The sequence below is a fragment of the Solanum dulcamara genome, chromosome 7 (assembly GCF_947179165.1).
Source record: "Solanum dulcamara chromosome 7, daSolDulc1.2, whole genome shotgun sequence".
Taxonomy (NCBI): domain Eukaryota; kingdom Viridiplantae; phylum Streptophyta; class Magnoliopsida; order Solanales; family Solanaceae; genus Solanum; species Solanum dulcamara.
In genome coordinates, this window is record NC_077243.1 from 64,041,239 (window position 1) to 64,059,474 (window position 18,236).

At 57.4% G+C, this 18,236-nt stretch overlaps 53 non-coding genes across 53 annotated transcripts; all 53 read left to right on the forward strand.

Moving 5' to 3' along the window:
* The first annotated feature begins 204 nt into the window (after positions 1-204).
* On the forward strand, positions 205-323 carry LOC129897792 (5S ribosomal RNA). The gene has a single exon (XR_008768859.1). It is a non-coding gene; the product is annotated as a 5S ribosomal RNA (ribosomal RNA).
* Positions 324-545: 222 nt separating this feature from the next.
* Positions 546-664, forward strand: LOC129897803 (5S ribosomal RNA). Its single transcript, XR_008768870.1, has one exon. It is a non-coding gene; the product is annotated as a 5S ribosomal RNA (ribosomal RNA).
* A 222-nt stretch (positions 665-886) lies between these two features.
* Positions 887-1,005, forward strand: LOC129897815 (5S ribosomal RNA). The gene has a single exon (XR_008768881.1). It is a non-coding gene; the product is annotated as a 5S ribosomal RNA (ribosomal RNA).
* A 222-nt stretch (positions 1,006-1,227) lies between these two features.
* LOC129897826 (5S ribosomal RNA) lies at positions 1,228-1,346 on the forward strand. Its single transcript, XR_008768892.1, has one exon. It is a non-coding gene; the product is annotated as a 5S ribosomal RNA (ribosomal RNA).
* Positions 1,347-1,568: 222 nt separating this feature from the next.
* On the forward strand, positions 1,569-1,687 carry LOC129897837 (5S ribosomal RNA). Its single transcript, XR_008768903.1, has one exon. It is a non-coding gene; the product is annotated as a 5S ribosomal RNA (ribosomal RNA).
* Positions 1,688-1,909: 222 nt separating this feature from the next.
* Positions 1,910-2,028, forward strand: LOC129897849 (5S ribosomal RNA). The gene has a single exon (XR_008768914.1). It is a non-coding gene; the product is annotated as a 5S ribosomal RNA (ribosomal RNA).
* A 222-nt stretch (positions 2,029-2,250) lies between these two features.
* LOC129897861 (5S ribosomal RNA) lies at positions 2,251-2,369 on the forward strand. The gene has a single exon (XR_008768925.1). It is a non-coding gene; the product is annotated as a 5S ribosomal RNA (ribosomal RNA).
* A 222-nt stretch (positions 2,370-2,591) lies between these two features.
* LOC129897711 (5S ribosomal RNA) lies at positions 2,592-2,709 on the forward strand. Its single transcript, XR_008768785.1, has one exon. It is a non-coding gene; the product is annotated as a 5S ribosomal RNA (ribosomal RNA).
* Positions 2,710-2,931: 222 nt separating this feature from the next.
* LOC129897431 (5S ribosomal RNA) lies at positions 2,932-3,050 on the forward strand. Its single transcript, XR_008768524.1, has one exon. It is a non-coding gene; the product is annotated as a 5S ribosomal RNA (ribosomal RNA).
* Positions 3,051-3,272: 222 nt separating this feature from the next.
* Positions 3,273-3,391, forward strand: LOC129897873 (5S ribosomal RNA). Its single transcript, XR_008768929.1, has one exon. It is a non-coding gene; the product is annotated as a 5S ribosomal RNA (ribosomal RNA).
* A 222-nt stretch (positions 3,392-3,613) lies between these two features.
* LOC129897884 (5S ribosomal RNA) lies at positions 3,614-3,732 on the forward strand. Its single transcript, XR_008768930.1, has one exon. It is a non-coding gene; the product is annotated as a 5S ribosomal RNA (ribosomal RNA).
* Positions 3,733-3,954: 222 nt separating this feature from the next.
* Positions 3,955-4,073, forward strand: LOC129897896 (5S ribosomal RNA). The gene has a single exon (XR_008768931.1). It is a non-coding gene; the product is annotated as a 5S ribosomal RNA (ribosomal RNA).
* A 222-nt stretch (positions 4,074-4,295) lies between these two features.
* Positions 4,296-4,414, forward strand: LOC129897908 (5S ribosomal RNA). Its single transcript, XR_008768932.1, has one exon. It is a non-coding gene; the product is annotated as a 5S ribosomal RNA (ribosomal RNA).
* Positions 4,415-4,636: 222 nt separating this feature from the next.
* Positions 4,637-4,755, forward strand: LOC129897919 (5S ribosomal RNA). Its single transcript, XR_008768933.1, has one exon. It is a non-coding gene; the product is annotated as a 5S ribosomal RNA (ribosomal RNA).
* A 222-nt stretch (positions 4,756-4,977) lies between these two features.
* On the forward strand, positions 4,978-5,096 carry LOC129897930 (5S ribosomal RNA). The gene has a single exon (XR_008768934.1). It is a non-coding gene; the product is annotated as a 5S ribosomal RNA (ribosomal RNA).
* Positions 5,097-5,318: 222 nt separating this feature from the next.
* On the forward strand, positions 5,319-5,437 carry LOC129897942 (5S ribosomal RNA). The gene has a single exon (XR_008768935.1). It is a non-coding gene; the product is annotated as a 5S ribosomal RNA (ribosomal RNA).
* Positions 5,438-5,659: 222 nt separating this feature from the next.
* LOC129897954 (5S ribosomal RNA) lies at positions 5,660-5,778 on the forward strand. Its single transcript, XR_008768936.1, has one exon. It is a non-coding gene; the product is annotated as a 5S ribosomal RNA (ribosomal RNA).
* Positions 5,779-6,000: 222 nt separating this feature from the next.
* Positions 6,001-6,119, forward strand: LOC129897966 (5S ribosomal RNA). The gene has a single exon (XR_008768937.1). It is a non-coding gene; the product is annotated as a 5S ribosomal RNA (ribosomal RNA).
* Positions 6,120-6,341: 222 nt separating this feature from the next.
* Positions 6,342-6,460, forward strand: LOC129897977 (5S ribosomal RNA). The gene has a single exon (XR_008768938.1). It is a non-coding gene; the product is annotated as a 5S ribosomal RNA (ribosomal RNA).
* A 222-nt stretch (positions 6,461-6,682) lies between these two features.
* Positions 6,683-6,801, forward strand: LOC129897989 (5S ribosomal RNA). Its single transcript, XR_008768940.1, has one exon. It is a non-coding gene; the product is annotated as a 5S ribosomal RNA (ribosomal RNA).
* A 222-nt stretch (positions 6,802-7,023) lies between these two features.
* LOC129898001 (5S ribosomal RNA) lies at positions 7,024-7,142 on the forward strand. Its single transcript, XR_008768941.1, has one exon. It is a non-coding gene; the product is annotated as a 5S ribosomal RNA (ribosomal RNA).
* A 222-nt stretch (positions 7,143-7,364) lies between these two features.
* On the forward strand, positions 7,365-7,483 carry LOC129897555 (5S ribosomal RNA). The gene has a single exon (XR_008768639.1). It is a non-coding gene; the product is annotated as a 5S ribosomal RNA (ribosomal RNA).
* Positions 7,484-7,705: 222 nt separating this feature from the next.
* LOC129898013 (5S ribosomal RNA) lies at positions 7,706-7,824 on the forward strand. Its single transcript, XR_008768942.1, has one exon. It is a non-coding gene; the product is annotated as a 5S ribosomal RNA (ribosomal RNA).
* Positions 7,825-8,046: 222 nt separating this feature from the next.
* Positions 8,047-8,165, forward strand: LOC129897591 (5S ribosomal RNA). The gene has a single exon (XR_008768674.1). It is a non-coding gene; the product is annotated as a 5S ribosomal RNA (ribosomal RNA).
* A 222-nt stretch (positions 8,166-8,387) lies between these two features.
* On the forward strand, positions 8,388-8,506 carry LOC129898023 (5S ribosomal RNA). Its single transcript, XR_008768943.1, has one exon. It is a non-coding gene; the product is annotated as a 5S ribosomal RNA (ribosomal RNA).
* A 222-nt stretch (positions 8,507-8,728) lies between these two features.
* On the forward strand, positions 8,729-8,847 carry LOC129898024 (5S ribosomal RNA). Its single transcript, XR_008768944.1, has one exon. It is a non-coding gene; the product is annotated as a 5S ribosomal RNA (ribosomal RNA).
* A 222-nt stretch (positions 8,848-9,069) lies between these two features.
* On the forward strand, positions 9,070-9,188 carry LOC129898025 (5S ribosomal RNA). The gene has a single exon (XR_008768945.1). It is a non-coding gene; the product is annotated as a 5S ribosomal RNA (ribosomal RNA).
* A 222-nt stretch (positions 9,189-9,410) lies between these two features.
* On the forward strand, positions 9,411-9,529 carry LOC129897575 (5S ribosomal RNA). Its single transcript, XR_008768658.1, has one exon. It is a non-coding gene; the product is annotated as a 5S ribosomal RNA (ribosomal RNA).
* A 222-nt stretch (positions 9,530-9,751) lies between these two features.
* LOC129898026 (5S ribosomal RNA) lies at positions 9,752-9,870 on the forward strand. Its single transcript, XR_008768946.1, has one exon. It is a non-coding gene; the product is annotated as a 5S ribosomal RNA (ribosomal RNA).
* A 222-nt stretch (positions 9,871-10,092) lies between these two features.
* Positions 10,093-10,211, forward strand: LOC129898027 (5S ribosomal RNA). The gene has a single exon (XR_008768947.1). It is a non-coding gene; the product is annotated as a 5S ribosomal RNA (ribosomal RNA).
* Positions 10,212-10,433: 222 nt separating this feature from the next.
* Positions 10,434-10,552, forward strand: LOC129898028 (5S ribosomal RNA). The gene has a single exon (XR_008768948.1). It is a non-coding gene; the product is annotated as a 5S ribosomal RNA (ribosomal RNA).
* A 222-nt stretch (positions 10,553-10,774) lies between these two features.
* LOC129898029 (5S ribosomal RNA) lies at positions 10,775-10,893 on the forward strand. The gene has a single exon (XR_008768949.1). It is a non-coding gene; the product is annotated as a 5S ribosomal RNA (ribosomal RNA).
* Positions 10,894-11,115: 222 nt separating this feature from the next.
* Positions 11,116-11,234, forward strand: LOC129898031 (5S ribosomal RNA). The gene has a single exon (XR_008768951.1). It is a non-coding gene; the product is annotated as a 5S ribosomal RNA (ribosomal RNA).
* A 222-nt stretch (positions 11,235-11,456) lies between these two features.
* On the forward strand, positions 11,457-11,575 carry LOC129898032 (5S ribosomal RNA). Its single transcript, XR_008768952.1, has one exon. It is a non-coding gene; the product is annotated as a 5S ribosomal RNA (ribosomal RNA).
* Positions 11,576-11,797: 222 nt separating this feature from the next.
* Positions 11,798-11,916, forward strand: LOC129897576 (5S ribosomal RNA). The gene has a single exon (XR_008768659.1). It is a non-coding gene; the product is annotated as a 5S ribosomal RNA (ribosomal RNA).
* A 222-nt stretch (positions 11,917-12,138) lies between these two features.
* On the forward strand, positions 12,139-12,257 carry LOC129898033 (5S ribosomal RNA). Its single transcript, XR_008768953.1, has one exon. It is a non-coding gene; the product is annotated as a 5S ribosomal RNA (ribosomal RNA).
* A 222-nt stretch (positions 12,258-12,479) lies between these two features.
* Positions 12,480-12,598, forward strand: LOC129898034 (5S ribosomal RNA). The gene has a single exon (XR_008768954.1). It is a non-coding gene; the product is annotated as a 5S ribosomal RNA (ribosomal RNA).
* A 222-nt stretch (positions 12,599-12,820) lies between these two features.
* Positions 12,821-12,939, forward strand: LOC129898035 (5S ribosomal RNA). The gene has a single exon (XR_008768955.1). It is a non-coding gene; the product is annotated as a 5S ribosomal RNA (ribosomal RNA).
* Positions 12,940-13,161: 222 nt separating this feature from the next.
* On the forward strand, positions 13,162-13,280 carry LOC129898037 (5S ribosomal RNA). The gene has a single exon (XR_008768957.1). It is a non-coding gene; the product is annotated as a 5S ribosomal RNA (ribosomal RNA).
* Positions 13,281-13,502: 222 nt separating this feature from the next.
* On the forward strand, positions 13,503-13,621 carry LOC129897467 (5S ribosomal RNA). Its single transcript, XR_008768557.1, has one exon. It is a non-coding gene; the product is annotated as a 5S ribosomal RNA (ribosomal RNA).
* A 222-nt stretch (positions 13,622-13,843) lies between these two features.
* On the forward strand, positions 13,844-13,962 carry LOC129897490 (5S ribosomal RNA). Its single transcript, XR_008768578.1, has one exon. It is a non-coding gene; the product is annotated as a 5S ribosomal RNA (ribosomal RNA).
* Positions 13,963-14,184: 222 nt separating this feature from the next.
* On the forward strand, positions 14,185-14,303 carry LOC129897525 (5S ribosomal RNA). Its single transcript, XR_008768611.1, has one exon. It is a non-coding gene; the product is annotated as a 5S ribosomal RNA (ribosomal RNA).
* Positions 14,304-14,525: 222 nt separating this feature from the next.
* LOC129898039 (5S ribosomal RNA) lies at positions 14,526-14,644 on the forward strand. The gene has a single exon (XR_008768958.1). It is a non-coding gene; the product is annotated as a 5S ribosomal RNA (ribosomal RNA).
* Positions 14,645-14,866: 222 nt separating this feature from the next.
* On the forward strand, positions 14,867-14,985 carry LOC129898040 (5S ribosomal RNA). Its single transcript, XR_008768959.1, has one exon. It is a non-coding gene; the product is annotated as a 5S ribosomal RNA (ribosomal RNA).
* A 222-nt stretch (positions 14,986-15,207) lies between these two features.
* LOC129897433 (5S ribosomal RNA) lies at positions 15,208-15,326 on the forward strand. The gene has a single exon (XR_008768525.1). It is a non-coding gene; the product is annotated as a 5S ribosomal RNA (ribosomal RNA).
* A 222-nt stretch (positions 15,327-15,548) lies between these two features.
* Positions 15,549-15,667, forward strand: LOC129898041 (5S ribosomal RNA). The gene has a single exon (XR_008768960.1). It is a non-coding gene; the product is annotated as a 5S ribosomal RNA (ribosomal RNA).
* A 222-nt stretch (positions 15,668-15,889) lies between these two features.
* LOC129898042 (5S ribosomal RNA) lies at positions 15,890-16,008 on the forward strand. The gene has a single exon (XR_008768961.1). It is a non-coding gene; the product is annotated as a 5S ribosomal RNA (ribosomal RNA).
* A 222-nt stretch (positions 16,009-16,230) lies between these two features.
* LOC129898044 (5S ribosomal RNA) lies at positions 16,231-16,349 on the forward strand. The gene has a single exon (XR_008768963.1). It is a non-coding gene; the product is annotated as a 5S ribosomal RNA (ribosomal RNA).
* Positions 16,350-16,571: 222 nt separating this feature from the next.
* On the forward strand, positions 16,572-16,690 carry LOC129898045 (5S ribosomal RNA). The gene has a single exon (XR_008768964.1). It is a non-coding gene; the product is annotated as a 5S ribosomal RNA (ribosomal RNA).
* Positions 16,691-16,912: 222 nt separating this feature from the next.
* On the forward strand, positions 16,913-17,031 carry LOC129898046 (5S ribosomal RNA). Its single transcript, XR_008768965.1, has one exon. It is a non-coding gene; the product is annotated as a 5S ribosomal RNA (ribosomal RNA).
* Positions 17,032-17,253: 222 nt separating this feature from the next.
* Positions 17,254-17,372, forward strand: LOC129898047 (5S ribosomal RNA). The gene has a single exon (XR_008768966.1). It is a non-coding gene; the product is annotated as a 5S ribosomal RNA (ribosomal RNA).
* A 222-nt stretch (positions 17,373-17,594) lies between these two features.
* LOC129898048 (5S ribosomal RNA) lies at positions 17,595-17,713 on the forward strand. Its single transcript, XR_008768967.1, has one exon. It is a non-coding gene; the product is annotated as a 5S ribosomal RNA (ribosomal RNA).
* A 222-nt stretch (positions 17,714-17,935) lies between these two features.
* Positions 17,936-18,054, forward strand: LOC129898049 (5S ribosomal RNA). The gene has a single exon (XR_008768968.1). It is a non-coding gene; the product is annotated as a 5S ribosomal RNA (ribosomal RNA).
* The last annotated feature ends 182 nt before the right edge of the window (positions 18,055-18,236 follow it).

Below are 18,236 nucleotides of genomic sequence, written 5' to 3' on the forward strand. Positions count from 1 at the left end.
GGCACGGTTTCGTCTACTCGACAACAAGTATTTTTTTGCGGACACGACATTCGGGGCCTAGACGCCGTTAGGACGTGCGATGGAGGCGCTTAGGACGGGCGTGACAGGCGGCAGGGTGCGTCGGTGCGTGGAGGGCAGGGCGCATGCCGGGGCGTTTGGGAGGGGAAGGGGGTGTTTAATAGAATTTAGAGCGCCAGGAATGATGGATGCGATCATACCAGCACTAACGCACCGGATCCCATCAGAACTCCGAAGTTAAGCGTGCTTGGGCGAGAGTAGTACTAGGATGGGTGACCCCCTGGGAAGTCCTCGTGTTGCATCCCTCCTTTTTGTCGGAATTCGGCACGGTTTCGTCTACTCGACAACAAGTATTTTTTTGCGGACACGACATTCGGGGCCTAGACGCCGTTAGGACGTGCGATGGAGGCGCTTAGGACGGGCGTGACAGGCGGCAGGGTGCGTCGGTGCGTGGAGGGCAGGGCGCATGCCGGGGCGTTTGGGAGGGGAAGGGGGTGTTTAATAGAATTTAGAGCGCCAGGAATGATGGATGCGATCATACCAGCACTAACGCACCGGATCCCATCAGAACTCCGAAGTTAAGCGTGCTTGGGCGAGAGTAGTACTAGGATGGGTGACCCCCTGGGAAGTCCTCGTGTTGCATCCCTCCTTTTTGTCGGAATTCGGCACGGTTTCGTCTACTCGACAACAAGTATTTTTTTGCGGACACGACATTCGGGGCCTAGACGCCGTTAGGACGTGCGATGGAGGCGCTTAGGACGGGCGTGACAGGCGGCAGGGTGCGTCGGTGCGTGGAGGGCAGGGCGCATGCCGGGGCGTTTGGGAGGGGAAGGGGGTGTTTAATAGAATTTAGAGCGCCAGGAATGATGGATGCGATCATACCAGCACTAACGCACCGGATCCCATCAGAACTCCGAAGTTAAGCGTGCTTGGGCGAGAGTAGTACTAGGATGGGTGACCCCCTGGGAAGTCCTCGTGTTGCATCCCTCCTTTTTGTCGGAATTCGGCACGGTTTCGTCTACTCGACAACAAGTATTTTTTTGCGGACACGACATTCGGGGCCTAGACGCCGTTAGGACGTGCGATGGAGGCGCTTAGGACGGGCGTGACAGGCGGCAGGGTGCGTCGGTGCGTGGAGGGCAGGGCGCATGCCGGGGCGTTTGGGAGGGGAAGGGGGTGTTTAATAGAATTTAGAGCGCCAGGAATGATGGATGCGATCATACCAGCACTAACGCACCGGATCCCATCAGAACTCCGAAGTTAAGCGTGCTTGGGCGAGAGTAGTACTAGGATGGGTGACCCCCTGGGAAGTCCTCGTGTTGCATCCCTCCTTTTTGTCGGAATTCGGCACGGTTTCGTCTACTCGACAACAAGTATTTTTTTGCGGACACGACATTCGGGGCCTAGACGCCGTTAGGACGTGCGATGGAGGCGCTTAGGACGGGCGTGACAGGCGGCAGGGTGCGTCGGTGCGTGGAGGGCAGGGCGCATGCCGGGGCGTTTGGGAGGGGAAGGGGGTGTTTAATAGAATTTAGAGCGCCAGGAATGATGGATGCGATCATACCAGCACTAACGCACCGGATCCCATCAGAACTCCGAAGTTAAGCGTGCTTGGGCGAGAGTAGTACTAGGATGGGTGACCCCCTGGGAAGTCCTCGTGTTGCATCCCTCCTTTTTGTCGGAATTCGGCACGGTTTCGTCTACTCGACAACAAGTATTTTTTTGCGGACACGACATTCGGGGCCTAGACGCCGTTAGGACGTGCGATGGAGGCGCTTAGGACGGGCGTGACAGGCGGCAGGGTGCGTCGGTGCGTGGAGGGCAGGGCGCATGCCGGGGCGTTTGGGAGGGGAAGGGGGTGTTTAATAGAATTTAGAGCGCCGGGAATGATGGATGCGATCATACCAGCACTAACGCACCGGATCCCATCAGAACTCCGAAGTTAAGCGTGCTTGGGCGAGAGTAGTACTAGGATGGGTGACCCCCTGGGAAGTCCTCGTGTTGCATCCCTCCTTTTTGTCGGAATTCGGCACGGTTTCGTCTACTCGACAACAAGTATTTTTTTGCGGACACGACATTCGGGGCCTAGACGCCGTTAGGACGTGCGATGGAGGCGCTTAGGACGGGCGTGACAGGCGGCAGGGTGCGTCGGTGCGTGGAGGGCAGGGCGCATGCCGGGGCGTTTGGGAGGGGAAGGGGGTGTTTAATAGAATTTAGAGCGCCAGGAATGATGGATGCGATCATACCAGCACTAACGCACCGGATCCCATCAGAACTCCGAAGTTAAGCGTGCTTGGGCGAGAGTAGTACTAGGATGGGTGACCCCCTGGGAAGTCCTCGTGTTGCATCCCTCCTTTTTGTCGGAATTCGGCACGGTTTCGTCTACTCGACAACAAGTATTTTTTTGCGGACACGACATTCGGGGCCTAGACGCCGTTAGGACGTGCGATGGAGGCGCTTAGGACGGGCGTGACAGGCGGCAGGGTGCGTCGGTGCGTGGAGGGCAGGGCGCATGCCGGGGCGTTTGGGAGGGGAAGGGGGTGTTTAATAGAATTTAGAGCGCCAGGAATGATGGATGCGATCATACCAGCACTAACGCACCGGATCCCATCAGAACTCCGAAGTTAAGCGTGCTTGGGCGAGAGTAGTACTAGGATGGGTGAGCCCTGGGAAGTCCTCGTGTTGCATCCCTCCTTTTTGTCGGAATTCGGCACGGTTTCGTCTACTCGACAACAAGTATTTTTTTGCGGACACGACATTCGGGGCCTAGACGCCGTTAGGACGTGCGATGGAGGCGCTTAGGACGGGCGTGACAGGCGGCAGGGTGCGTCGGTGCGTGGAGGGCAGGGCGCATGCAGGGGCGTTTGGGAGGGGAAGGGGGTGTTTAATAGAATTTAGAGCGCTAGAAATGATGTATGCGATCATACCAGCACTAACGCACCGGATCCCATCAGAACTCCGAAGTTAAGCGTGCTTGGGCGAGAGTAGTACTAGGATGGGTGACCCCCTGGGAAGTCCTCGTGTTGCATCCCTCCTTTTTGTCGGAATTCGGCACGGTTTCGTCTACTCGACAACAAGTATTTTTTTGCGGACACGACATTCGGGGCCTAGACGCCGTTAGGACGTGCGATGGAGGCGCTTAGGACGGGCGTGACAGGCGGCAGGGTGCGTCGGTGCGTGGAGGGCAGGGCGCATGCCGGGGCGTTTGGGAGGGGAAGGGGGTGTTTAATAGAATTTAGAGCGCCAGAAATGATGGATGCGATCATACCAGCACTAACGCACCGGATCCCATCAGAACTCCGAAGTTAAGCGTGCTTGGGCGAGAGTAGTACTAGGATGGGTGACCCCCTGGGAAGTCCTCGTGTTGCATCCCTCCTTTTTGTCGGAATTCGGCACGGTTTCGTCTACTCGACAACAAGTATTTTTTTGCGGACACGACATTCGGGGCCTAGACGCCGTTAGGACGTGCGATGGAGGCGCTTAGGACGGGCGTGACAGGCGGCAGGGTGCGTCGGTGCGTGGAGGGCAGGGCGCATGCCGGGGCGTTTGGGAGGGGAAGGGGGTGTTTAATAGAATTTAGAGCGCCAGGAATGATGGATGCGATCATACCAGCACTAACGCACCGGATCCCATCAGAACTCCGAAGTTAAGCGTGCTTGGGCGAGAGTAGTACTAGGATGGGTGACCCCCTGGGAAGTCCTCGTGTTGCATCCCTCCTTTTTGTCGGAATTCGGCACGGTTTCGTCTACTCGACAACAAGTATTTTTTTGCGGACACGACATTCGGGGCCTAGACGCCGTTAGGACGTGCGATGGAGGCGCTTAGGACGGGCGTGACAGGCGGCAGGGTGCGTCGGTGCGTGGAGGGCAGGGCGCATGCCGGGGCGTTTGGGAGGGGAAGGGGGTGTTTAATAGAATTTAGAGCGCCGGGAATGATGGATGCGATCATACCAGCACTAACGCACCGGATCCCATCAGAACTCCGAAGTTAAGCGTGCTTGGGCGAGAGTAGTACTAGGATGGGTGACCCCCTGGGAAGTCCTCGTGTTGCATCCCTCCTTTTTGTCGGAATTCGGCACGGTTTCGTCTACTCGACAACAAGTATTTTTTTGCGGACACGACATTCGGGGCCTAGACGCCGTTAGGACGTGCGATGGAGGCGCTTAGGACGGGCGTGACAGGCGGCAGGGTGCGTCGGTGCGTGGAGGGCAGGGCGCATGCCGGGGCGTTTGGGAGGGGAAGGGGGTGTTTAATAGAATTTAGAGCGCCAGGAATGATGGATGCGATCATACCAGCACTAACGCACCGGATCCCATCAGAACTCCGAAGTTAAGCGTGCTTGGGCGAGAGTAGTACTAGGATGGGTGACCCCCTGGGAAGTCCTCGTGTTGCATCCCTCCTTTTTGTCGGAATTCGGCACGGTTTCGTCTACTCGACAACAAGTATTTTTTTGCGGACACGACATTCGGGGCCTAGACGCCGTTAGGACGTGCGATGGAGGCGCTTAGGACGGGCGTGACAGGCGGCAGGGTGCGTCGGTGCGTGGAGGGCAGGGCGCATGCCGGGGCGTTTGGGAGGGGAAGGGGGTGTTTAATAGAATTTAGAGCGCCAGGAATGATGGATGCGATCATACCAGCACTAACGCACCGGATCCCATCAGAACTCCGAAGTTAAGCGTGCTTGGGCGAGAGTAGTACTAGGATGGGTGACCCCCTGGGAAGTCCTCGTGTTGCATCCCTCCTTTTTGTCGGAATTCGGCACGGTTTCGTCTACTCGACAACAAGTATTTTTTTGCGGACACGACATTCGGGGCCTAGACGCCGTTAGGACGTGCGATGGAGGCGCTTAGGACGGGCGTGACAGGCGGCAGGGTGCGTCGGTGCGTGGAGGGCAGGGCGCATGCCGGGGCGTTTGGGAGGGGAAGGGGGTGTTTAATAGAATTTAGAGCGCCGGGAATGATGGATGCGATCATACCAGCACTAACGCACCGGATCCCATCAGAACTCCGAAGTTAAGCGTGCTTGGGCGAGAGTAGTACTAGGATGGGTGACCCCCTGGGAAGTCCTCGTGTTGCATCCCTCCTTTTTGTCGGAATTCGGCACGGTTTCGTCTACTCGACAACAAGTATTTTTTTGCGGACACGACATTCGGGGCCTAGACGCCGTTAGGACGTGCGATGGAGGCGCTTAGGACGGGCGTGACAGGCGGCAGGGTGCGTCGGTGCGTGGAGGGCAGGGCGCATGCCGGGGCGTTTGGGAGGGGAAGGGGGTGTTTAATAGAATTTAGAGCGCCAGGAATGATGGATGCGATCATACCAGCACTAACGCACCGGATCCCATCAGAACTCCGAAGTTAAGCGTGCTTGGGCGAGAGTAGTACTAGGATGGGTGACCCCCTGGGAAGTCCTCGTGTTGCATCCCTCCTTTTTGTCGGAATTCGGCACGGTTTCGTCTACTCGACAACAAGTATTTTTTTGCGGACACGACATTCGGGGCCTAGACGCCGTTAGGACGTGCGATGGAGGCGCTTAGGACGGGCGTGACAGGCGGCAGGGTGCGTCGGTGCGTGGAGGGCAGGGCGCATGCCGGGGCGTTTGGGAGGGGAAGGGGGTGTTTAATAGAATTTAGAGCGCTAGGAATGATGGATGCGATCATACCAGCACTAACGCACCGGATCCCATCAGAACTCCGAAGTTAAGCGTGCTTGGGCGAGAGTAGTACTAGGATGGGTGACCCCCTGGGAAGTCCTCGTGTTGCATCCCTCCTTTTTGTCGGAATTCGGCACGGTTTCGTCTACTCGACAACAAGTATTTTTTTGCGGACACGACATTCGGGGCCTAGACGCCGTTAGGACGTGCGATGGAGGCGCTTAGGACGGGCGTGACAGGCGGCAGGGTGCGTCGGTGCGTGGAGGGCAGGGCGCATGCCGGGGCGTTTGGGAGGGGAAGGGGGTGTTTAATAGAATTTAGAGCGCCGGGAATGATGGATGCGATCATACCAGCACTAACGCACCGGATCCCATCAGAACTCCGAAGTTAAGCGTGCTTGGGCGAGAGTAGTACTAGGATGGGTGACCCCCTGGGAAGTCCTCGTGTTGCATCCCTCCTTTTTGTCGGAATTCGGCACGGTTTCGTCTACTCGACAACAAGTATTTTTTTGCGGACACGACATTCGGGGCCTAGACGCCGTTAGGACGTGCGATGGAGGCGCTTAGGACGGGCGTGACAGGCGGCAGGGTGCGTCGGTGCGTGGAGGGCAGGGCGCATGCCGGGGCGTTTGGGAGGGGAAGGGGGTGTTTAATAGAATTTAGAGCGCCAGGAATGATGGATGCGATCATACCAGCACTAACGCACCGGATCCCATCAGAACTCCGAAGTTAAGCGTGCTTGGGCGAGAGTAGTACTAGGATGGGTGACCCCCTGGGAAGTCCTCGTGTTGCATCCCTCCTTTTTGTCGGAATTCGGCACGGTTTCGTCTACTCGACAACAAGTATTTTTTTGCGGACACGACATTCGGGGCCTAGACGCCGTTAGGACGTGCGATGGAGGCGCTTAGGACGGGCGTGACAGGCGGCAGGGTGCGTCGGTGCGTGGAGGGCAGGGCGCATGCCGGGGCGTTTGGGAGGGGAAGGGGGTGTTTAATAGAATTTAGAGCGCTAGGAATGATGGATGCGATCATACCAGCACTAACGCACCGGATCCCATCAGAACTCCGAAGTTAAGCGTGCTTGGGCGAGAGTAGTACTAGGATGGGTGACCCCCTGGGAAGTCCTCGTGTTGCATCCCTCCTTTTTGTCGGAATTCGGCACGGTTTCGTCTACTCGACAACAAGTATTTTTTTTCGGACACGACATTCGGGGCCTAGACGCCGGTAGGACGTGCGATGGAGGCGCTTAGGACGGGCGTGACAGGCGGCAGGGTGCGTCGGTGCGTGGAGGGCAGGGCGCATGCCGGGGCGTTTGGGAGGGGAAGGGGGTGTTTAATAGAATTTAGAGCGCTAGGAATGATGGATGCGATCATACCAGCACTAACGCACCGGATCCCATCAGAACTCCGAAGTTAAGCGTGCTTGGGCGAGAGTAGTACTAGGATGGGTGACCCCCTGGGAAGTCCTCGTGTTGCATCCCTCCTTTTTGTCGGAATTCGGCACGGTTTCGTCTACTCGACAACAAGTATTTTTTTGCGGACACGACATTCGGGGCCTAGACGCCGTTAGGACGTGCGATGGAGGCGCTTAGGACGGGCGTGACAGGCGGCAGGGTGCGTCGGTGCGTGGAGGGCAGGGCGCATGCCGGGGCGTTTGGGAGGGGAAGGGGGTGTTTAATAGAATTTAGAGCGCCAGGAATGATGGATGCGATCATACCAGCACTAACGCATCGGATCCCATCAGAACTCCGAAGTTAAGCGTGCATGGGCGAGAGTAGTACTAGGATGGGTGACCCCCTGGGAAGTCCTCGTGTTGCATCCCTCCTTTTTGTCGGAATTCGGCACGGTTTCGTCTACTCGACAACAAGTATTTTTTTGCGGACACGACATTCGGGGCCTAGACGCCGTTAGGACGTGCGATGGAGGCGCTTAGGACGGGCGTGACATGCGGCAGGGTGCGTCGGTGCGTGGAGGGCAGGGCGCATGCCGGGGCGTTTGGGAGGGGAAGGGGGTGTTTAATAGAATTTAGAGCGCTAGGAATGATGGATGCGATCATACCAGCACTAACGCACCGGATCCCATCAGAACTCCGAAGTTAAGCGTGCTTGGGCGAGAGTAGTACTAGGATGGGTGACCCCCTGGGAAGTCCTCGTGTTGCATCCCTCCTTTTTGTCGGAATTCGGCACGGTTTCGTCTACTCGACAACAAGTATTTTTTTGCGGACACGACATTCGGGGCCTAGACGCCGTTAGGACGAGCGATGGAGGCGCTTAGGACGGGCGTGACAGGCGGCAGGGTGCGTCGGTGCGTGGAGGGCAGGGCGCATGCCGGGGCGTTTGGGAGGGGAAGGGGGTGTTTAATAGAATTTAGAGCGCCAGGAATGATGGATGCGATCATACCAGCACTAACGCACCGGATCCCATCAGAACTCCGAAGTTAAGCGTGCTTGTGCGAGAGTAGTACTAGGATGGGTGACCCCCTGGGAAGTCCTCGTGTTGCATCCCTCCTTTTTGTCGGAATTCGGCACGGTTTCGTCTACTCGACAACAAGTATTTTTTTGCGGACACGACATTCGGGGCCTAGACGCCGTTAGGACGTGCGATGGAGGCGCTTAGGACGGGCGTGACAGGCGGCAGGGTGCGTCGGTGCGTGGAGGGCAGGGCGCATGCCGGGGCGTTTGGGAGGGGAAGGGGGTGTTTAATAGAATTTATAGCGCCAGGAATGATGGATGCGATCATACCAGCACTAACGCACCGGATCCCATCAGAACTCCGAAGTTAAGCGTGCTTGGGCGAGAGTAGTACTAGGATGGGTGACCCCCTGGGAAGTCCTCGTGTTGCATCCCTCCTTTTTGTCGGAATTCGGCACGGTTTCGTCTACTCGACAACAAGTATTTTTTTGCGGACACGACATTCGGGGCCTAGACGCCGTTAGGACGTGCGATGGAGGCGCTTAGGACGGGCGTGACAGGCGGCAGGGTGCGTCGGTGCGTGGAGGGCAGGGCGCATGCCGGGGCGTTTGGGAGGGGAAGGGGGTGTTTAATAGAATTTAGAGCGCCAGGAATGATGGATGCGATCATACCAGCACTAACGCACCGGATCCCATCAGAACTCCGAAGTTAAGCGTGCTTGGGCGAGAGTAGTACTAGGATGGGTGACCCCCTGGGAAGTCCTCGTGTTGCATCCCTCCTTTTTGTCGGAATTCGGCACGGTTTCGTCTACTCGACAACAAGTATTTTTTTGCGGACACGACATTCGGGGCCTAGACGCCGTTAGGACGTGCGATGGAGGCGCTTAGGACGGGCGTGACAGGCGGCAGGGTGCGTCGGTGCGTGGAGGGCAGGGCGCATGCCGGGGCGTTTGGGAGGGGAAGGGGGTGTTTAATAGAATTTATAGCGCCAGGAATGATGGATGCGATCATACCAGCACTAACGCACCGGATCCCATCAGAACTCCGAAGTTAAGCGTGCTTGGGCGAGAGTAGTACTAGGATGGGTGACCCCCTGGGAAGTCCTCGTGTTGCATCCCTCATTTTTGTCGGAATTCGGCACGGTTTCGTCTACTCGACAACAAGTATTTTTTTGCGGACACGACATTCGGGGCCTAGACGCCGTTAGGACGTGCGATGGAGGCGCTTAGGACGGGCGTGACAGGCGGCAGGGTGCGTCGGTGCGTGGAGGGCAGGGCGCATGCCGGGGCGGTTGGGAGGGGAAGGGGGTGTTTAATAGAATTTAGAGCGCCAGGAATGATGGATGCGATCATACCATCACTAACGCACCGGATCCCATCAGAACTCCGAAGTTAAGCGTGCTTGGGCGAGAGTAGTACTAGGATGGGTGACCCCCTGGGAAGTCCTCGTGTTGCATCCCTCCTTTTTGTCGGAATTCGGCACGGTTTCGTCTACTCGACAACAAGTATTTTTTTGCGGACACGACATTCGGGGCCTAGACGCCGTTAGGACGTGCGATGGAGGCGCTTAGGACGGGCGTGACAGGCGGCAGGGTGCGTCGGTGCGTGGAGGGCAGGGCGCATGCCGGGGCGTTTGGGAGGGGAAGGGGGTGTTTAATAGAATTTAGAGCGCCAAGAATGATGGATGCGATCATACCAGCACTAACGCACCGGATCCCATCAGAACTCCGAAGTTAAGCGTGCTTGGGCGAGAGTAGTACTAGGATGGGTGACCCCCTGGGAAGTCCTCGTGTTGCATCCCTCCTTTTTGTCGGAATTCGGCACGGTTTCGTCTACTCGACAACAAGTATTTTTTTGCGGACACGACATTCGGGGCCTAGACGCCGTTAGGACGTGCGATGGAGGCGCTTAGGACGGGCGTGACAGGCGGCAGGGTGCGTCGGTGCGTGGAGGGCAGGGCGCATGCCGGGGCGTTTGGGAGGGGAAGGGGGTGTTTAATAGAATTTAGAGCGCCAGGATTGATGGATGCGATCATACCAGCACTAACGCACCGGATCCCATCAGAACTCCGAAGTTAAGCGTGCTTGGGCGAGAGTAGTACTAGGATGGGTGACCCCCTGGGAAGTCCTCGTGTTGCATCCCTCCTTTTTGTCGGAATTCGGCACGGTTTCGTCTACTCGACAACAAGTATTTTTTTGCGGACACGACATTCGAGGCCTAGACGCCGTTAGGACGTGCGATGGAGGCGCTTAGGACGGGCGTGACAGGCGGCAGGGTGCGTCGGTGCGTGGAGGGCAGGGCGCATGCCGGGGCGTTTGGGAGGGGAAGGGGGTGTTTAATAGAATTTAGAGCGCCAGGAATGATGGATGCGATCATACCAGCACTAACGCACCGGATCCCATCAGAACTCCGAAGTTAAGCGTGCTTGGGCGAGAGTAGTACTAGGATGGGTGACCCCCTGGGAAGTCCTCGTGTTGCATCCCTCCTTTTTGTCGGAATTCGGCACGGTTTCGTCTACTCGACAACAAGTATTTTTTTGCGGACACGACATTCGGGGCCTAGACGCCGTTAGGACGTGCGATGGAGGCGCTTAGGACGGGCGTGACAGGCGGCAGGGTGCGTCGGTGCGTGGAGGGCAGGGCGCATGCCGGGGCGTTTGGGAGGGGAAGGGGGTGTTTAATAGAATTTAGAGCGCTAGGAATGATGGATGCGATCATACCAGCACTAACGCACCGGATCCCATCAGAACTCCGAAGTTAAGCGTGCTTGGGCGAGAGTAGTACTAGGATGGGTGACCCCCTGGGAAGTCCTCGTGTTGCATCCCTCCTTTTTGTCGGAATTCGGCACGGTTTCGTCTACTCGACAACAAGTATTTTTTTGCGGACACGACATTCGGGGCCTAGACGCCGTTAGGACGTGCGATGGAGGCGCTTAGGACGGGCGTGACAGGCGGCAGGGTGCGTCGGTGCGTGGAGGGCAGGGCGCATGCCGGGGCGTTTGGGAGGGGAAGGGGGTGTTTAATAGAATTTAGAGCGCTAGGAATGATGGATGCGATCATACCAGCACTAACGCACCGGATCCCATCAGAACTCCGAAGTTAAGCGTGCTTGGGCGAGAGTAGTACTAGGATGGGTGACCCCCTGGGAAGTCCTCGTGTTGCATCCCTCCTTTTTGTCGGAATTCGGCACGGTTTCGTCTACTCGACAACAAGTATTTTTTTGCGGACACGACATTCGGGGCCTAGACGCCGTTAGGACGTGCGATGGAGGCGCTTAGGACGGGCGTGACAGGCGGCAGGGTGCGTCGGTGCGTGGAGGGCAGGGCGCATGCCGGGGCGTTTGGGAGGGGAAGGGGGTGTTTAATAGAATTTATAGCGCCAGGAATGATGGATGCGATCATACCAGCACTAACGCACCGGATCCCATCAGAACTCCGAAGTTAAGCGTGCTTGGGCGAGAGTAGTACTAGGATGGGTGACCCCCTGGGAAGTCCTCGTGTTGCATCCCTCATTTTTGTCGGAATTCGGCACGGTTTCGTCTACTCGACAACAAGTATTTTTTTGCGGACACGACATTCGGGGCCTAGACGCCGTTAGGACGTGCGATGGAGGCGCTTAGGACGGGCGTGACAGGCGGCAGGGTGCGTCGGTGCGTGGAGGGCAGGGCGCATGCCGGGGCGTTTGGGAGGGGAAGGGGGTGTTTAATAGAATTTAGAGCGCCAGGAATGATGGATGCGATCATACCATCACTAACGCACCGGATCCCATCAGAACTCCGAAGTTAAGCGTGCTTGGGCGAGAGTAGTACTAGGATGGGTGACCCCCTGGGAAGTCCTCGTGTTGCATCCCTCCTTTTTGTCGGAATTCGGCACGGTTTCGTCTACTCGACAACAAGTATTTTTTTGCGGACACGACATTCGGGGCCTAGACGCCGTTAGGACGTGCGATGGAGGCGCTTAGGACGGGCGTGACAGGCGGCAGGGTGCGTCGGTGCGTGGAGGGCAGGGCGCATGCCGGGGCGTTTGGGAGGGGAAGGGGGTGTTTAATAGAATTTAGAGCGCCAAGAATGATGGATGCGATCATACCAGCACTAACGCACCGGATCCCATCAGAACTCCGAAGTTAAGCGTGCTTGGGCGAGAGTAGTACTAGGATGGGTGACCCCCTGGGAAGTCCTCGTGTTGCATCCCTCCTTTTTGTCGGAATTCGGCACGGTTTCGTCTACTCGACAACAAGTATTTTTTTGCGGACACGACATTCGGGGCCTAGACGCCGTTAGGACGTGCGATGGAGGCGCTTAGGACGGGCGTGACAGGCGGCAGGGTGCGTCGGTGCGTGGAGGGCAGGGCGCATGCCGGGGCGTTTGGGAGGGGAAGGGGGTGTTTAATAGAATTTAGAGCGCCAGGATTGATGGATGCGATCATACCAGCACTAACGCACCGGATCCCATCAGAACTCCGAAGTTAAGCGTGCTTGGGCGAGAGTAGTACTAGGATGGGTGACCCCCTGGGAAGTCCTCGTGTTGCATCCCTCCTTTTTGTCGGAATTCGGCACGGTTTCGTCTACTCGACAACAAGTATTTTTTTGCGGACACGACATTCGAGGCCTAGACGCCGTTAGGACGTGCGATGGAGGCGCTTAGGACGGGCGTGACAGGCGGCAGGGTGCGTCGGTGCGTGGAGGGCAGGGCGCATGCCGGGGCGTTTGGGAGGGGAAGGGGGTGTTTAATAGAATTTAGAGCGCCAGGAATGATGGATGCGATCATACCAGCACTAACGCACCGGATCCCATCAGAACTCCGAAGTTAAGCGTGCTTGGGCGAGAGTAGTACTAGGATGGGTGACCCCCTGGGAAGTCCTCGTGTTGCATCCCTCCTTTTTGTCGGAATTCGGCACGGTTTCGTCTACTCGACAACAAGTATTTTTTTGCGGACACGACATTCGGGGCCTAGACGCCGTTAGGACGTGCGATGGAGGCGCTTAGGACGGGCGTGACAGGCGGCAGGGTGCGTCGGTGCGTGGAGGGCAGGGCGCATGCCGGGGCGTTTGGGAGGGGAAGGGGGTGTTTAATAGAATTTATAGCGCCAGTAATGATGGATGCGATCATACCAGCACTAACGCACCGGATCCCATCAGAACTCCGAAGTTAAGCGTGCTTGGGCGAGAGTAGTACTAGGATGGGTGACCCCCTGGGAAGTCCTCGTGTTGCATCCCTACTTTTTGTCGGAATTCGGCACGGTTTCGTCTACTCGACAACAAGTATTTTTTTGCGGACACGACATTCGGGGCCTAGACGCCGTTAGGACGTGCGATGGAGGCGCTTAGGACGGGCGTGACAGGCGGCAGGGTGCGTCGGTGCGTGGAGGGCAGGGCGCATGCCGGGGCGTTTGGGAGGGGAAGGGGGTGTTTAATAGAATTTAGAGCGCCAGGAATGATGGATGCGATCATACCAGCACTAACGCACCGGATCCCATCAGAACTCCGAAGTTAAGCGTGCTTGGGCGAGAGTAGTACTAGGATGGGTGACCCCCTGGGAAGTCCTCGTGGTGCATCCCTCCTTTTTGTCGGAATTCGGCACGGTTTCGTCTACTCGACAACAAGTATTTTTTTGCGGACACGACATTCGGGGCCTAGACGCCGTTAGGACGTGCGATGGAGGCGCTTAGGACGGGCGTGACAGGCGGCAGGGTGCGTCGGTGCGTGGAGGGCAGGGCGCATGCCGGGGCGTTTGGGAGGGGAAGGGGGTGTTTAATAGAATTTAGAGCGCCAGGAATGATGGATGCGATCATACCAGCACTAACGCACCGGATCCCATCAGAACTCCGAAGTTAAGCGTGCTTGGGCGAGAGTAGTACTAGGATGGGTGACCCCCTGGGAAGTCCTCGTGTTGCATCACTCCTTTTTGTCGGAATTCGGCACGGTTTCGTCTACTCGACAACAAGTATTTTTTTGCGGACACGACATTCGGGGCCTAGACGCCGTTAGGACGTGCGATGGAGGCGCTTAGGACGGGCGTGACAGGCGGCAGGGTGCGTCGGTGCGTGGAGGGCAGGGCGCATGCCGGGGCGTTTGGGAGGGGAAGGGGGTGTTTAATAGAATTTAGAGCGCCAGGAATGATGGATGCGATCATACCAGCACTAACGCACCGGATCCCATCAGAACTCCGAAGTTAAGCGTGCTTGGGCGAGAGTAGTACTAGGATGGGTGACCCCCTGGGAAGTCCTCGTGTTGCATCAATCCTTTTTGTCGGAATTCGGCACGGTTTCGTCTACTCGACAACAAGTATTTTTTTGCGGACACGACATTCGGGGCCTAGACGCCGTTAGGACGTGCGATGGAGGCGCTTAGGACGGGCGTGACAGGCGGCAGGGTGCGTCGGTGCGTGGAGGGCAGGGCGCATGCCGGGGCGTTTGGGAGGGGAAGGGGGTGTTTAATAGAATTTAGAGCGCCAGGAATGATGGATGCGATCATACCAGCACTAACGCACCGGATCCCATCAGAACTCCGAAGTTAAGCGTGCTTGGGCGAGAGTAGTACTAGGATGGGTGACCCCCTGGGAAGTCCTCGTGTTGCATCCCTCCTTTTTGTCGGAATTCGGCACGGTTTCGTCTACTCGACAACAAGTATTTTTTTGCGGACACGACATTCGGGGCCTAGACGCCGTTAGGACGTGCGATGGAGGCGCTTAGGACGGGCGTGACAGGCGGCAGGGTGCGTCGGTGCGTGGAGGGCAGGGCGCATGCCGGGGCGTTTGGGAGGGGAAGGGGGTGTTTAATAGAATTTAGAGCGCCAGGAATGATGGATGCGATCATACCAGCACTAACGCACCGGATCCCATCAGAACTCCGAAGTTAAGCGTGCTTGGGCGAGAGTAGTACTAGGATGGGTGACCCCCTGGGAAGTCCTCGTGTTGCATCCCTCCTTTTTGTCGGAATTCGGCACGGTTTCGTCTACTCGACAACAAGTATTTTTTTGCGGACACGACATTCGGGGCCTAGACGCCGTTAGGACGTGCGATGGAGGCGCTTAGGACGGGCGTGACAGGCGGCAGGGTGCGTCGGTGCGTGGAGGGCAGGGCGCATGCAGGGGCGTTTGGGAGGGGAAGGGGGTGTTTAATAGAATTTAGAGCGCTAGAAATGATGTATGCGATCATACCAGCACTAACGCACCGGATCCCATCAGAACTCCGAAGTTAAGCGTGCTTGGGCGAGAGTAGTACTAGGATGGGTGACCCCCTGGGAAGTCCTCGTGTTGCATCCCTCCTTTTTGTCGGAATTCGGCACGGTTTCGTCTACTCGACAACAAGTATTTTTTTGCGGACACGACATTCGGGGCCTAGACGCCGTTAGGACGTGCGATGGAGGCGCTTAGGACGGGCGTGACAGGCGGCAGGGTGCGTCGGTGCGTGGAGGGCAGGGCGCATGCCGGGGCGTTTGGGAGGGGAAGGGGGTGTTTAATAGAATTTAGAGCGCCAGGAATGATGGATGCGATCATACCAGCACTAACGCACCGGATCCCATCAGAACTCCGAAGTTAAGCGTGCTTGGGCGAGAGTAGTACTAGGATGGGTGACCCCCTGGGAAGTCCTCGTGTTGCATCCCTCCTTTTTGTCGGAATTCGGCACGGTTTCGTCTACTCGACAACAAGTATTTTTTTGCGGACACGACATTCGGGGCCTAGACGCCGTTAGGACGTGCGATGGAGGCGCTTAGGACGGGCGTGACAGGCGGCAGGGTGCGTCGGTGCGTGGAGGGCAGGGCGCATGCCGGGGCGTTTGGGAGGGGAAGGGGGTGTTTAATAGAATTTAGAGCGCCAGGAATGATGGATGCGATCATACCAGCACTAACGCACCGGATCCCATCAGAACTCCGAAGTTAAGCGTGCTTGGGCGAGAGTAGTACTAGGATGGGTGACCCCCTGGGAAGTCCTCGTGTTGCATCCCTCCTTTTTGTCGGAATTCGGCACGGTTTCGTCTACTCGACAACAAGTATTTTTTTGCGGACACGACATTCGGGGCCTAGACGCCGTTAGGACGTGCGATGGAGGCGCTTAGGACGGGCGTGACAGGCGGCAGGGTGCGTCGGTGCGTGGAGGGCAGGGCGCATGCCGGGGCGTTTGGGAGGGGAAGGGGGTGTTTAATAGAATTTAGAGCGCCGGGAATGATGGATGCGATCATACCAGCACTAACGCACCGGATCCCATCAGAACTCCGAAGTTAAGCGTGCTTGGGCGAGAGTAGTACTAGGATGGGTGACCCCCTGGGAAGTCCTCGTGTTGCATCCCTCCTTTTTGTCGGAATTCGGCACGGTTTCGTCTACTCGACAACAAGTATTTTTTTGCGGACACGACATTCGGGGCCTAGACGCCGTTAGGACGTGCGATGGAGGCGCTTAGGACGGGCGTGACAGGCGGCAGGGTGCGTCGGTGCGTGGAGGGCAGGGCGCATGCCGGGGCGTTTGGGAGGGGAAGGGGGTGTTTAATAGAATTTAGAGCGCCAGGAATGATGGATGCGATCATACCAGCACTAACGCACCGGATCCCATCAGAACTCCGAAGTTAAGCGTGCTTGGGCGAGAGTAGTACTAGGATGGGTGACCCCCTGGGAAGTCCTCGTGTTGCATCCCTCCTTTTTGTCGGAATTCGGCACGGTTTCGTCTACTCGACAACAAGTATTTTTTTGCGGACACGACATTCGGGGCCTAGACGCCGTTAGGACGTGCGATGGAGGCGCTTAGGACGGGCGTGACAGGCGGCAGGGTGCGTCGGTGCGTGGAGGGCAGGGCGCATGCCGGGGCGTTTGGGAGGGGAAGGGGGTGTTTAATAGAATTTAGAGCGCCAGGAATGATGGATGCGATCATACCAGCACTAACGCACCGGATCCCATCAGAACTCCGAAGTTAAGCGTGCTTGGGCGAGAGTAGTACTAGGATGGGTGACCCCCTGGGAAGTCCTCGTGTTGCATCCCTCCTTTTTGTCGGAATTCGGCACGGTTTCGTCTACTCGACAACAAGTATTTTTTTGCGGACACGACATTCGGGGCCTAGACGCCGTTAGGACGTGCGATGGAGGCGCTTAGGACGGGCGTGACAGGCGGCAGGGTGCGTCGGTGCGTGGAGGGCAGGGCGCATGCCGGGGCGTTTGGGAGGGGAAGGGGGTGTTTAATAGAATTTAGAGCGCCGGGAATGATGGATGCGATCATACCAGCACTAACGCACCGGATCCCATCAGAACTCCGAAGTTAAGCGTGCTTGGGCGAGAGTAGTACTAGGATGGGTGACCCCCTGGGAAGTCCTCGTGTTGCATCCCTCCTTTTTGTCGGAATTCGGCACGGTTTCGTCTACTCGACAACAAGTATTTTTTTGCGGACACGACATTCGGGGCCTAGACGCCGTTAGGACGTGCGATGGAGGCGCTTAGGACGGGCGTGACAGGCGGCAGGGTGCGTCGGTGCGTGGAGGGCAGGGCGCATGCCGGGGCGTTTGGGAGGGGAAGGGGGTGTTTAATAGAATTTAGAGCGCCAGGAATGATGGATGCGATCATACCAGCACTAACGCACCGGATCCCATCAGAACTCCGAAGTTAAGCGTGCTTGGGCGAGAGTAGTACTAGGATGGGTGACCCCCTGGGAAGTCCTCGTGTTGCATCCCTCCTTTTTGTCGGAATTCGGCACGGTTTCGTCTACTCGACAACAAGTATTTTTTTGCGGACACGACATTCGGGGCCTAGACGCCGTTAGGACGTGCGATGGAGGCGCTTAGGACGGGCGTGACAGGCGGCAGGGTGCGTCGGTGCGTGGAGGGCAGGGCGCATGCCGGGGCGTTTGGGAGGGGAAGGGGGTGTTTAATAGAATTTAGAGCGCTAGGAATGATGGATGCGATCATACCAGCACTAACGCACCGGATCCCATCAGAACTCCGAAGTTAAGCGTGCTTGGGCGAGAGTAGTACTAGGATGGGTGACCCCCTGGGAAGTCCTCGTGTTGCATCCCTCCTTTTTGTCGGAATTCGGCACGGTTTCGTCTACTCGACAACAAGTATTTTTTTGCGGACAGGACATTCGGGGCCTAGACGCCGTTAGGACGTGCGATGGAGGCGCTTAGGACGGGCGTGACAGGCGGCAGGGTGCGTCGGTGCGTGGAGGGCAGGGCGCATGCCGGGGCGTTTGGGAGGG